Here is a 14,488-nt window from a genome sequence, read left to right as displayed (position 1 = left end):
GCCAAATGAAACCACACTTCAATAGGTACAAAGTACCCTTTGGCAGAATTCCATCAAAATATAATCCCCTCTCATTACTGCATAAGCATTTCTGGGTGAGGTAGCCAGTTCCAACCCTTCTCACTCATGTCAAAAATCTATGTACTGGATCAGACATTTCTGTGATTCCTAGTTTTAATTTCTGCTTTCCTTTCCTATTACTCCAGCAGGCCTCAATGTTGCTTCACATATCACCACAACTTTCTTCATTCATATGGGTTTTGTATTGGCCTCCATGGAACTGTTCTGTGTGTTTGTGTACATATGTAAGCACAGACACCTACTTATTTATGCAAGCAGGCACCTAAATCACCTTGGCCCCTCTTTGCACCTCACAGACAGCTCAATAGCAGGATTGTCACTCTGAAACCCAGTATTCCCTGTGGCAGAGAATGACTTTTTAGCAGTTAGGCACTTAGGGCACAACTGCTGTGTTTGTGCATGAGCCAGCTGACTGGCTGATTCTTTTTGGATGTTTTCACCATCAAACTATTCTGTTTTCCACAATCAACACAAAACCAGTTCAGTCAAAGCCTGAAAAGGTAACAGTGCCATTTAACATAGTGGAGTAATGGTTTCTTACAAAATGCAATGACTTAGGCACAAGATTCTAGGAACAAATAAGAAAAAAACCCCAAACTTAGGCAGGCATTTTTTCCCTTTGATAAGCCTTGTCTTAAATTTGGGGGTGCTTGCCACTCAACATTTTCAAATCTCATGTTGCATTTTGACAAGAAGAAACAAACATACTCAACAAGGCTAGTTTTCTCATATACTGATAGAGCTTTTCCAATCCTCCCATTTTGCAGAGGAGCCAGTGATGTGGGAGTCCTTAAGTGGACTTGTAGTGCTGAGCAGCTGATGCTTCATGGCAGAACAAGGCTGTTTAAAATTAGCCATCCTGCTTTTAATTTTGGTCTTTTGACCTCTCCCCTATGGCAAACCTGCAAATGCACACACAGGGATGAGCACCTGTAGGAGGCAAACCCAGTTTCATAACTCTTCCATTTCCAAGCAAGCTTCCCAAATTACCATGTGACACACTCCTACTGCAGGCAAGGCAAACTTGAAAATGTTTAGTCAATTCTTAGGATGTCTAGGTCTGTATATTTCACTGTACTCCCATGTGCTTTTCTTCCTCCAGTAACTGCAGAACTGAGGACCTAAAGAGCATGTGGAGGAAATGACCTCCAATTCCATTCTCTTGCTGCAGCATTAATTTACAACATGAATCATCAAGAAAATAACACTTTAAATTCAACATATATAATATACATTCCCAATATTTTCTAAAATGTGCCCTGGTTTTAATTAAAATATGAATTGTATAGGCAGAAGGACTTGTTCCTCTGCCAGGAGCAAATCTCCAGCCATGGACAACAAATACCCATGGAAAAAATACTTTGTTTTTTTCATGCATTGAAACTTCCCCAACTTTATTACATTTGGAAACATAATGTAATAGCAGAAGGCAACATTATGTTTGACATATATAATCAGTTTACAAAAAAAAAAAATACAACCAGGGGACACATTTTTGATAGAACCACTTTTTTTCACACAATAGTTTCAGGATAATGGATCACATTGATCCTTTTTGCTAAATGGTATGACAAAGAAAATGAGCATTTGTATAAAAATGCCATAACAGTTGAAGCTTGAATTAGGGAGTCTGTAACCTTTGCTTGTGCTCATAAATTACCCTGCAGATGAGAATGTGACATTAAAAAAAAGAGAAAGGCATCCAAAGCCAAGAGATGCAACCCATCAAATACTGAAATGCTTTATGTATATGTGTACCCAATGTTAATCACTTCAGATCCTATAGCACAAATTGCCTCCAGCAGTTTCTAAAGTTATATCACAGGTTAAATGGACACCCACAGATAGAGATTAGTCATTTAAAAGACAAAGGTATAAAAACTGATTTCAACTGCTAAAGCCATCTTAAAGTCAGTTTTTCATGCATTTTGAAGCTGTGCCTTTTTTACCCCATTTCTGGGTGAAGGGTTAATAGCAGGGCCAAACAGTGAATCTGACAGTATATAAGGTTTTTCCCCAGTAAATACCTTAGAGAAAATTGGGGCAAAAAGGTGTTACTCTTTCAGATCAAATAAATTCAGTTGTCGCTTTTAATAGCTGTGCATCAGTAAGTCATTAAAAATATTTGAATTTTAATCACTTGTGCCCTCTCAAGCACTAGAACAGTGGTATGTCACCCTCAGATGTGGAATTAGAACAAAATGACATGAACACCTGAAAGATGACCTGTAACCCCAGCTCAAGAGGGATCTCAGTACTGAGGAGTCAGATTCTGCACGCAGTGGGTGCCTCCTGCCTGACTGAATTCTGTCAGCCCTCTCATTTGCTGCCTGGGTGAAAAAACAGGCAATTTGGAGCTCTCAGGGAAGGAGGGAGGAGGAAGCATGCAAGGAAATTTGCTTATTTGCAGGTTTCACTGGGGACAGTGACAACTGTAGAGTCCAAAACTACTGGTAATGACAATAATAATTACAATAAAACTCCAAACCAACAAAGGCTTGATTAATCTCCTATTAAAACAGCAGACTTTTAAGTAAGTCAGAAATCCTATTTTAGATATTGTATTAACTTTTCACAATGGCTTGAAGCTGATTTCCTTTTTCTCTCCTTTAACGTTCCAGGTACCTCAGTCTCCACAATCAAAAAGAAGAAACTCCCAGCTATTTATGACAGGATTGGTGGAAATCTGAACTTTGCAGGAATTCCACCAAAGAGAGAAGATGTGAATGGTAACTGTGAAGAGGCTGGGGTACCAAGAGCAGTTTACTTACAGTACATTAAAACAACCTGTACTTTTCCAAGTATTCAAAAACAATAATCCTTGGAGTTACTAATGCTCTGAGCAGTGCTGCTGACCAGTCACTTAACCCCTTGAAGTCCTGTGTGCAGGAGAAAAGATGACTCCTAATTCCATATTCCTGCTCCATGCAACACTGCAAGAAGTGAAGCGTGCAGCATCAGCACACAGCAGTTTGTATGATCATGAACAAAAATATTTTTTTTCAGCCCCTAAGCAAAATCTCTTGGGTCAACAGATCTTAAGAGTTCAGCAGACCAAATTAACCAGCAAATGCATGTTTTATCCCATTTTTAACACTAACACAATAAATGATGGATGAACATAAGTTTTTCAAAGATTAATTTAAATACAGATGTAATCACAGCAGGCAGCAGTTCAGAGCAGAAGCTGTGCCAAGTGCACGTGGGGTCCTGCCTCTCTTCTTTGACTACTGAGACTCATTTCCAAGGCAAGGTCCCTAAAATTTGTGCCCAACAGCAAATATTGTAAATCCCTCCTTACTTTTTCCTTTCCCCTGCATTGTTTGTAATCCTCTGTGGATCAAAACCTCAACTCACAAGTCCTGCACTTGGACAGTACCAGGTGTGTGCCTGTGCAGGTGAATATGGTCATGCATAGATTAATATGCAATTGACTTCTCAGAAAGGAAAGAAACAAAGTCAATAAAGAGCAACAAAGTCTACCCTGAGCTAAGTTTTTCCCAAGTCAGACTTGGAAGTTTAGATGGTATTTTACAGCAAAGTAAAGTTCAGGTCAGTAATTTTTATTTACAATGAAACTGATGCTCTCAGTTTCTCTTGTTTGATGAGAGTAAGACAGTCTTTTCTCCATGTATACATGGATTTTTTTTAAACTAGCCTCTCAATTTTAATTTTCCTCAGGTAAATATCTGCTGGATTAATAGTCCAAAAAGAAGAATAGTTTATCGTAGCAAGCATAAATATCTGTGGAATCATAATACCTAACAGAGACATTTAATTTCCTAAAGTTGGTTTTCATAATATGCAGAAAGCCTGGGGTTGCCCAGTCTAATAAAGCATCCAACCACTACAGGGACTGTATAAAATGAATATCCTCTCAAACAAAAGCCCTCTGGATTATGAAGCTGCACAAATTGTGTGACCTGTACAAACGAGAGCATGCTTCAATCTCTGAAAAGGCAAGTAAATAATTATAGGGCTAAGAAACACTACTTCATTTGGTTTAGATGATCTCTTGGCAGAATCCACAAGTTGAATTACGATAAAAACAGAAGATAGTTCACTTGTTAACATCACAAACTAGAGACATTCAAAGTCTAGTCAAAATCTCAGCTGTGAATGCCAGCATACAAAATCTATCAGCCCACAGGACTGCATGTGTGTAGCATACACACATCTTTGCTGTATTATTGGCAAAAATTAAAGGCAAAGCCAACTAAAGAGGATGCTGCTACAGGAAATCTCATCTATGTTCAGGTTGTTAAAGCAAGTAAACATATTCCCAAGGCTGGTATGAACTAGGAACGTTTTTAGTCCTCAGTCCAACTTTAAGAAAAAGCAGAAACAGAGTCCTCCTCTGTTCTGAACCCCAATATTTAAAGTTCTCCAGCAGCACAAGATCAGATAATTAACAAAAACCAAAAGATGAAGAAATGAAGCCAGATAAATAACAAATATCTACATATATAAACACACAGCAAGCAAGATAATGAAAAGTTAGCTAGATTTACCGTTTTAATTATCCAAGTGGGTGGTTTGTTTGGGTTTGGGTTTTTTTTTTTTGGGGGGGGGGAAACGTCGAAGCTGTTTTCACGAGGATTCGTCCATACGCATCCGCACCGCGGCAGGCGCCGGTCCCGGAGCGCGGAGAGCGAAGCGTTTCCCTTCCTCAGACGGCGCTGCCCCCCGCCAAAAATAAAAAGAGGAGGGGAGGGCGGGGAGGGGCGGGAAGCGGCAGGGAATTCTCCGGCGCCGCCCCGAGCGCTCCCTGCCCCGGGAGCCGCGGGCAGGGGGCGGATGGTGCTGGGGGTGGTCCGGCGGGATGCCCGGAGTGATGCCGGGAGTGATGCCCGGCAGGATGCCCGCCGCTCCCGGGATGCGCCCACCTGCATCCCCGGTGCGATGCTGACCCTGCGCTTGTGCCGCCTCCGCGGCTCCAGGGCTGGGAGGGGCCACACGAGTCCTCCGGAGTGGGGGGTATCCTAAATTAGATACCTGTAATAATAATAATATAATAATAGGATACGCTGGTGTATCCTATTTGGGTGGAAAGGGTGCTGTCTGGAGCAGGGATGGAGGGGGAGGTCTGTTTCAAGCACCCGGCTTGTGTAGGATCTGGGATCTTCGCAAGTGCGCGCTGGTGGGTGAGGCTGTTCCCCTGCTCCGAGATGTTACGACCGGGCTGTGAGGAAGGGGTGCCATGGTGCGTGTGAAGTGGTGCAGAGGTGGACGAGCGTGTGCTCGGCTCTTCTGCAGGGAAACAGCGCAGCTGTCAGAGTTGTATGTTTGCACCAGCAGAACCTGAAGTGGGTGACAGCTTGCCGAGGAGCTCAGGCACGGCTGGGAGCTGTGACCTGCTGTCCCTGGGCTGAGCCCCAGCTCTCCAGCACCCACTGGTGCACACCCTCTCGGTGCCTTCTTTGCCCCTCTCCTCGGCGCCCAGCGCTGGGACTCAGACACTACACAGCTCTCAGTGGATGTTTCCAGCGCTCCATCGGAGAGGGCTGAGTGCCACACACACAACCTGTTTGCAGGCAGTGCTTTGAGCTCCCCTTTGCATGCTGTTCACAGCTCCCTTCCATGGGGCACATTTTACCCCGGTGCCGCTTGGTGTCCTTTGCTTTAGCTCATGATGTTTATTGTTTGCTTGGACCTCTATTTATAGGAGTTTTTATTTCTGAAGCAAACTCAAAATGAGTTTCAGTGAAACCAGCCCCTACATCCCATTGCAAATATTTATTCCACAAAAGCTTAAAAGAGTTGAAAGTACTAGAAGGTAATTTCTAGTGTTGTTTATTAAGAAAAATGAAGTCTTTAAAGACAGAAGTTCTATAAACTACCTGCATCACACAGCCACGTTGTAACTTCATCAGTCTAATTAGATACAGTTTCCCCATGTCATTTGGTGCCTGCCAGGTGCTGAACTTGCTGCTTAGGACCTGTCTTCTGCAGGCTTTTTAAGTTCCAGGTTTGTATGATCTGAACACTGTTTTTCCTTTTTCAGATTTTGGCACTAGAGAATACAGTCTCCTCTCTCAACTACATGCATCACTGGCTACTGTTTGAATTAATGTATTATACCACAAGTGACCTTAGAAATGGCAGAAATAATAGCAAAACGTTCCTGCTCTGTCCATTGCTGCTGACCAGTAAGATTCAACTGTTTATGATTAATCTCTGCACTGTAGTCTGCATCTGGTGTTAGATTGATGCCATTACACTCAGTCCAGCAGGAAAGTGAGAGTGCCTCTCTAGAACTAACAATTTAGTGTTTTTGGTTTTTTGGTTTTTTTTGTTGTGTCTGTAAGCCTTTAAAATACATTTCTCCTAGGGAAAACTGCCTGAGTGACATTGATGGTGGCAGAAACTCTAGTAATTCCCAAAACAGTATGCAAGGGCATTACATGCCACAGTGAGAGCAAATAGTCTCTCCATCTCCTTCAAATATCTCTTTAGGAGCTCTTGCTTCCTGTGGTGCTTGCTAAGAGTTTGCTCGTTGTTATTTTGTGTGCTGTTTTGGTTTCAAACTGTGGATCAGCCTCAGAATGTGCCCTGCTCAGTGTAGTGACATCTTGTTCAGCTGCTGTGCCTCACAGAAACAGATTTGATGGTAGCAAGGGGCTTTTCTGTTTTGATCATATCAGGTAGCAATTTAAAGCTTATTTTTCTGAGCCAATATTTTTTTGTCATTGTCTTTCACACAGGAATGGTCATGCTGGGGCAGGCAGAAATTCTTTCTGAGTCTCTTGTTTTCTCTCTGAGGAGGGCTGGCGGTGGGTACATAGGAAAAGAGTACAAGAGCTGGGCAAGTAGAGGGAGATCCTTGTCCTGGAACACCCTCTCATCTGGCTGAAGCTTAGGCAATGCAGGTTTGAAACACTGCCTGTGCCTTTGTATCTTGAGGGATCTTTTTTAAAGGAGTGTCAACAGGTGGTGTTTGAACACATTTTGCTTTTGGTATCTACTACAACACTCCAGCAAGGCATTCTGCAGTACACGTAGCCATGAGGATTATGGAAAAGTATTTCTTGATTATTTTAAACTTCTTTCAAAAATAAATGTGTCAAACTGAAAGTTAAGAAGTGGTGGGAAAGTTTTTCTTAGCTTAAGTGATATTTGTATTAGTTTAGACAAAGTTAATCCCCTGCATTAAATTAAAAAAAAAAAAAAAAAACAAAACCAAAAAAACTCCAAAAAACCAAACAGAAATGGGTAATTCAACTGGAAACGGCTGCATTCAGGGTTTATTTGGGAAAGTCCACACATCCTATGTAATTAAATCTCAATTTTTTGAGGCAGTCTTTTTGCCCTGAATTTGCACGACACTTGCTGCATTAAAGTCTTGATCCTGGACTCAGTCTCTAAGACACTATGATACTAAAATAGTAATAGTGGATTGTTTGAATGGTAAATAAAAGGAAAATTTTAAAATGATATGGTGGCTGGTCTCTGAGCTGGTGTGTAAAGCTGGTGTTGGAGAAGAGCAGGGCAGGAAATCCTCAGTTTAACACCTTGTTTGAAATTCCAGTATCCAGCTGTAAAGTCCAGGTTGCTTTCCTCTTTCTCAAACTCTGCCTCTCATGGTTATGTAGTGAAAGATGGACTAGAGCTTCTTTGTAAGCCACCATCATTTGTAAACTCTCCTCCCTTCCTGACAGTGTAGGCTTGATTCATCAAAAACTTTTGGGGGTTTCCATCACATTTAAATTCCCCTTGTGCAATAAATCAGGTGGATAATTTGTATTTTCTGTACGGCATCCTTTTGCAGGCTCTTTTTCTTTCTGGGATGTTTCTTTCCAGGAACGTTAAGAAGCTTTAGCTGTTTCCTGCTTCTCCATCCTTTCCTATTCACTTAGGTGGGTCAGGTTGCTGAAGTTTGCTTGCAGACACCTTTGCTCTCTTCTTGGGTGGTAACTGTAGGTCTGGATGTTAATCAAATTGGGATGCTGGCGTTTTTTCCCTCCTGTTCTTCCTCCTTACCTCTCATATTACCTCCTTACCTCTGCTGATACCAGCTGTGACAGAGGGACAAAGGAGAGTTTTAGTGAGGTTTTTACAGTTGTGACACCATCAGATGTCCCCTGGATGCATTTGCTTTCTGGGGAGTGGAGAAGAGGCCCTGAACACATTTGTGTGGATATAACCAAAGACACCAAACAGAAGATAAAACAGCTCGAACTGATGCAAGAAATTAATGTGGCAGATACTGCTGTCAGAAAAATTTCCTCCCACTGGGTTTATGAAAGGCAAGCATAAAAGTGGCTGTTTAGTCTCTGGGGCCACACTGTCTTGTGCAAGAAGATCCTCCTTGGCAGTGGCATTTATTAGGGCGATAACTCAGCATTGCAGGGATGCACATCCTTTCTTGATTTTTACTGCTATGCTCTTAGAAGAGATCTAGCTGACCATTTCCCCCTGCTTTTAAATTCCTCTATGCTTTTGCTTTCCTTTCAGCGCATTTCTGTCTGTTGTATGTGTCCTGACTAGCTCATGTGGGGTGAAGGGAGACTGAATCAGTGTGACGCAGAGATTTGGGGCAGACTCAGCCCTAGGACAAACTCCCGTCAGAGCAGTGTGAGGGGTCTCAGGGGCTTCATGGACAGGAAAGATGAAAAGAAGCTGGCTGAACAGTGTTTTATTTTTTTTCATCAGAGCCATCTTTTGTAGCTCTTGCTGAGTCCCAGGATGACCTAGAGCCTGATCCCTCACAGTTCTTGTCTTTTCTACTTTACCATAAATACCTACTCATTTGGGATAAACTGTGCAATGCAGATGCCAAGGTAACTTCAGTTAGATGACAGGGGTTATGATGTTATTATTTACATCATGATGTCTAGAGAGGTGAGAGTTGACTCTGCACAGCCATCATGTGCCGTGGTGTGCCCTTAATGAGGGTCAGGGGAGCAGGGACAGACATCTGCAGTTTGCAATACCAGGTGCTCAGCAACTCTCAAAGTCAGACCATTTGTTTGCATCCTTTAATTAAAACACTCTTAGTTCACTTAAAGGCCGATTATTAAGCGAGAATGAAGATTGCTGCTTAGGAAAACAGATGATCATTTTTGCTTAATGAAATGCGTGTGTCTCACTGCTATCCATCTAAAGAGGGGAAAACGTGAAGATGTTTATTCTCCTGTAAATAATATTTACACTCCATGTATTCAAACCTGCTCTCATCACAGAGACCAAGACATTAAGCTCAAGGGAGCCCTCCAGCACATCTAGCAGGGGCTATGGGGCAGGGCATGGTATGTTACTCTTCTTGAAAGAAAACTGGAGAAGCTAAGGCTGCCTCTTGGAAAAAAAAAAGGAAATGCTACACCTATTATGTCAGATGGTGCGAAGGGAGATGCCCAGCAACTGGAGACTGAAGAAAAAGACTGGAATTTTAAAAAGCATGAATGTTGCCTCACAATGGACAGGAAAAGCACAATGCAGTGAGAAATCACTCAGAAGAAAAGCATGGGTTTTAGTGTTACCAGAAAAAGTAATTTGAGTTTTCAGAATGTGGAAACTGGATATGACACACAGCTGAGAGGGAGGACAAGGATGCTTATATCCTAATTCATTATGTCAGTAAGGAGTTTATTACCACTTTCTTAGATTTAGTAACTTCCACTCCAGTTGTCCACTGGGACTTGGGTGGCTTTCTTCATGCCAGCCTATACCAGAGTGTATATTCATGTACAGAACTACAGAAGCTACAAAAATCCCTATATTTTCCTCAGTCTTTCAAAAGTGAGGGTGTCCTCCATATTTTGCATATTTCTAAAGTTTAGATTCTATGAAAAACAATTATTTATCCAAAGTGATAACTGCTTAAGAGGTAGGTGGATATGATAGCCCTGAGTTGACATAGTGTTGTTTGGTCAAAGGTTGGACTCAATGACCTTGGAGGTATTTTCTAACCTTAATGATTCTAGGATTTTATGAAATATATTTTTAATTATAACAAAGAACATAGAAAAACTTTAGATGAGAGCCACTAGAAGTCTCAATCATTTTCACTGCTCCATTGCTGGCTAACTACATTTAACAGATAACTTATTTAGACAGATTGCTGTCTCTGGGAATGCATGTTTTTTCTCTTCTGAAAATTGTATTTTCCACTTGGCTGGGGGATGCTGTTCTGTCAGCTGCTGTGATCATGTTTGCACACACGCACACACACACAAACACACAGAGCCTGGTATCAGGGCAACATCCCACTGGAAAAGGAGGTGTTTGACCAGCAAAAGGGAAAATTGCTAATTGCAGAGAAAAGTGGTGTACAATATTCTGATAGCTACAGTAATCGTGCCCTTACAGCACATCATTAAGTTCATTAAAATTCAATTATTTGATGAAGAGGTAAAAAAACCCCTAACACATTCTGATCTTACTGCACTCCTTCCCTTGGGATAGTTTAGAAGCATTTTATTCAGACTCCTGTCTAGAAAACCCAGAACTTAATTCCCTCCAATGAGTTACCAGAATCATTTTGATAAAAAGCACTCTGGTCTCTGCCCCAGGGTGGTGACCACTTACTGGGCCGATTTTGTTCTGGTTCAGATTTGTTGAAGATTTACTGAAGTCTGTGGGGCTCAGTCACTTTCACTGAGAATGAGAATCTTTGTCATATTCAAGATAGTTTTAAAGTGAATAAAAACTTGCTGAAGGGAATAACTGCCTCCACCTGATGTAAAAAAAGCAGGTCTAACAATGCAAATGTTAAGAGTACTTAAATCTGTTTTCTTCAGTAAAGAAAAAGTCATCCATATCAGTCATCAGGAATGACAAAGGAGGTTTCTACATCACCTTATTCAAAATGAACCTAGGATCTATGCTGGAGAAGAATCAGAAAAAGACAGCCAAACAACAGAGGAGTAATAAAGCAAGTCTTCCAAGGTGGCTAAATGGTGTGCATGCATTTATTTCAGTGCTGTCAAGTCCAGAATCCCTTGCTCTAAGCTTTTTTTTACACTTTTCATGGACATTTGTCGTGACTTTGGCTGAATGAGACCAACATGAATTTTTGCACAGCTAGATCAGCATTTACCACTGTTTGCTTCAACCGAGTGCTGACTGCCACAAAGACTGCAGGACTTCTTATTTTAAAAATTCTTCTCCCCTTCCCTTACCCTTCTTAATTCAGTATATTGGGTTTGCATGGCCATGTTTTGCTGGTGGGGGTCTGCAGGGGTGGCATCTGCATGAAGCTGCCAGAAGCTGCCTCTGTGTCCAACAGAACTCATGCCATGTGGCTCCAAGACAGACTCACTGCTGGCCAGGGCCAAACCCCTCAGGGATGCTGGAACAGCCTCTGGGATTTGAGGAGGAGAAGGAAAACCTGCACAACCACCTGTGGCTGGAGAGAGAGGTGAGAAAGGAAGAAGCAGTTCTGCAGACAGCCAGGTCAGTGGAAAAAGAGGAGCAGGAGGTGTTCCAGACCCCTGAGGTTCCCCTGCAGCCCATGGAGGATCCCACAGTGGAGCCTGATATTTAAATGTGACCTTGTTAGTGGATGCCTGAAATAAAGCTGTGAGCACAGCCACCCCTCCCTTTACCCCTGTGCTGCTGGTGGGGAGGAGAGAGAGAAAATTGTGAGTGAAGTTGAGCCTGAGCAACAGGACTTTGGTGGATAATAAAACCATTTCCCCAGGTCAAATCTGTTTTGCTGGTGAGTGACCTCTCCCGTTTCTTATATTGACCTCTCTCTGTTTTCCAGCTGAGAAGGGGAATGATAGACCAGCTTCCACGGGCACCTGGTATCAGCCCACCACATCCAGGAAGATATTAAAACATTTCCAACCCAGCTTGGCACTAAATACCTTCTACCGCTTCTCTTAAAGAAATCCTTGTGTATGGTTGGCTCTGATTGACTAAAAAATAAATAGCTCACACAGAGAGAAAACATTTAATATCAGTTAAAATTACTAAAGTTGCTCAGATATCTCTGAGTCTTTTTGTTTTCTTCTGCTTTGTTTAATATTTTGAAAATTGCATTGAAAAATAAATAGCCTAGAGACATATTTATTGTAAAGGTTTTGAATTTTCCATTATTAAACAGCTTGACTGTGTCGCTCTTAAATAGACTGAGCTCAGGTGAGAAAATGGAAGAATAGATGAGACAAATATTCTAATGACTTCTAAATAAATGCACCTTTCCATGACAGTATTTGCTTTTAAAGAACCTACTCTCTGAAATAGCTTCTTGCATCATTAGTGAATAGTGTATAGCTGGCTGATTGTTCATCTTCTTTTGTGAAAAACCTTGGTGCATTTTCTTTGAGTACAGACTATGGAATGAATATGTTTGAGGTTTTAAAAGTCTCTGCTTTCTAAAAAGCAGCTTTGCTACAAAGCTACGTCTCTTGAAATCTGTAAGGTCAGGGTTTTTTCCCCTCAGTTTATTGACTTGTAAAAATGTAAATCACATTTTAGGACCCTCCCCCACTCATCTATCTATTTGTTTTCCTCCATCTCTGAAAAACATATTATTTTGAAGTTCAGATGACTTTCAATCTGTAAAAAGTCCTGCTGGAAGAATATAGGTAAAGCTTTATGGTGTTATATTTTACATAAATCACTAAAGTATGCCTTTATTTTCAGGAGATATTTAAATGTAACTTTGTAAGGGATGATGAGATTGTCATGGGGAAGCACTAGTGAAAAGCAGATAAAAAAAAAAAGAAAAAAAGAGCAAACATGGATTTGTGTTGATTGGCTGCATATTGGATGAGACCCCCCAAGATCTGAGGCTGATAAAGTTCATGGTCATTCGCTACATCCAGCCTTATTTAAAATGGAGGGAAAACTTCTAGGGATAGTTGCCTTTCACCAAAACCAAGAAGACTGAAGAAGTTACTGGCACTTGTGCTTTTGCCATGAAAAACCTCAGCTAAATGTCCCATTGTTTCCCAATAGAAAACCACCTCTGCTAAGTTTTCTGCCTGGCATTACTCATCCCTGTGCCTCCCCTCTGTTTTTTTCTGAGAGATGCTGGGCTCTCTCTGTCACCATGGAGCTTTGAACATTTTTCTTTCATACATTTCCTGGGAACATCCACTTTCTACATATGTTTTCTATTCTTCCATTTGTGTTTCTCTGTCTCTTCTACCTTGCAAACCCTTACATGCCTCCAAAGCTATTAGGCCTTCACCTGCTCCCTCATAGAGAAAGATGGCTTCTGAGCAGGTTCTTTCCTCTGTTGTGCATGCTTTTTGCTTTTTTTGATGCCTCTTTCCTCTGTTATGTATGCTTTTTGCTTTTTCAGTCTTTAATCTGATCCTCCACCTCTAACAAAACCTTTGGTCTTAACATTTAGTAGGGACAATCTTTCAAAATTATTTTAATACCCTTATGGTAGGTCTTGCTTCTTACTCCTGTTTTGTTTTAGAACAGCCTAGAATCTTGATGAGACATAGTGAAATATCATTAAGACATCTGTCACATCCATAATCTTGAGATTTATTTGGTATAGGAGTGACCGGTGTCTCATTAGTTTGTTCCTGACATCATCTGTGTGGAGGTCAGCTACTGCTTTCCTTGAACTTTAATCCTTCTTGGTTTGCATTACTTTTATGAAACTGCCTTTGCAAGGAAAAAGGAAGTCTAATGTGAAAACTGAGATTCTTCCTATGTGTTTTTTCTGAACTTTTATACACACACACACACACACACACACACGTGTGTGTGTGTGTATATTGATATATATGTAATGAACATGGGGACATCATTCACCAGTCTTTTGGAAGGTTTATGAGGGAAAGCACTTGAAGTTAATAATAAAACACATTCCAAACTGTAAACACATTATTTTTGATTTCACAAGTGTAACTGTTTATCTGCTTTGCAGGCTAGGTGGAGCTTGAGGATGGGATCCAGCTGACTTTGTTTGCCATTAGATCCAGCTGACTTTGTTACCAGATCCAGGTGGGAAACAGGTGATTTCTATAAAGCAACAGAAATGAGGAGCTGGGTTTGCTTGTTCGGAGGAGGTGTGGGAAGGTCTGAACTGCTTTCAGCCTGCCTGGGCTGGTGGCCTCTCTGCTTCAGCAGTAGAGGGTATCCTCAAAAGTAGCACCTTAGCAGCAACTCTAGTTCCTCTGGGTAAGTTGTCAGCTTGTTTTGGTGCTCTGCAACTGAAAATTTAGTTATTGGAGGAGAAGAAGATGGGACTTTGGAATTGGCACCTGAAGTGTCAGCCTTCATGCTGTGGACAAAGGATGAGTCCTGGTGGATGTTGGGGAAATGGCGAGTACTGCTGACTCCACAGTGTCTCTGATTGATCTCAGTGAAGTCCAGGTAAGAAGGTTTATGGCTGATACATTTCCATTTTGTTCAGGTTTTGTGCAGATAGTGCCTGGTATCACCAGGTGCCCATATCTGGAGGGCATCACCTGCAGGGATGTGCTCCAGCCTCACC

General features: G+C 41.6%; 2 protein-coding genes across 5 annotated transcripts in view; one reads left to right on the top strand and one right to left on the bottom strand.

Moving 5' to 3' along the window:
• HTR1F (5-hydroxytryptamine receptor 1F) overlaps positions 1–5,314 on the bottom strand; it is a 102,516-nt gene extending 97,202 nt beyond the window's left edge. Inside the window, exons 1-2 of one of the 3 annotated variants that reach the window (XM_064410958.1) lie at positions 5,181–5,314; positions 4,593–5,076 (exon numbers count right to left, since the gene is read on the bottom strand). The gene's annotated coding sequence lies outside the window, so the exon portion shown is untranslated. The other 2 variants (XM_064410959.1, XM_064410957.1) reach the window with 2 other exon arrangements.
• POU1F1 (POU class 1 homeobox 1) overlaps positions 1–14,488 on the top strand; it is a 179,578-nt gene that overhangs the window by 29,483 nt on the left and 135,607 nt on the right. The window contains exons 3-4 of one of the 2 annotated variants that reach the window (XR_010357031.1): positions 2,703–3,633; positions 3,763–4,340. The gene's annotated coding sequence lies outside the window, so the exon portion shown is untranslated. Of the gene's footprint in view, positions 1–2,702; positions 3,634–3,762; positions 11,741–13,918; positions 13,996–14,488 lie in introns of those variants that run through there. The other variant, XM_064410963.1, reaches the window with a different exon arrangement.

The sequence above is a fragment of the Passer domesticus genome, chromosome 2, assembly GCF_036417665.1.
Source record: "Passer domesticus isolate bPasDom1 chromosome 2, bPasDom1.hap1, whole genome shotgun sequence".
In the NCBI taxonomy this organism is placed as follows: Eukaryota; Metazoa; Chordata; class Aves; order Passeriformes; family Passeridae; genus Passer; species Passer domesticus.
This window is presented reverse-complemented; position numbering and strand designations above follow the sequence as displayed.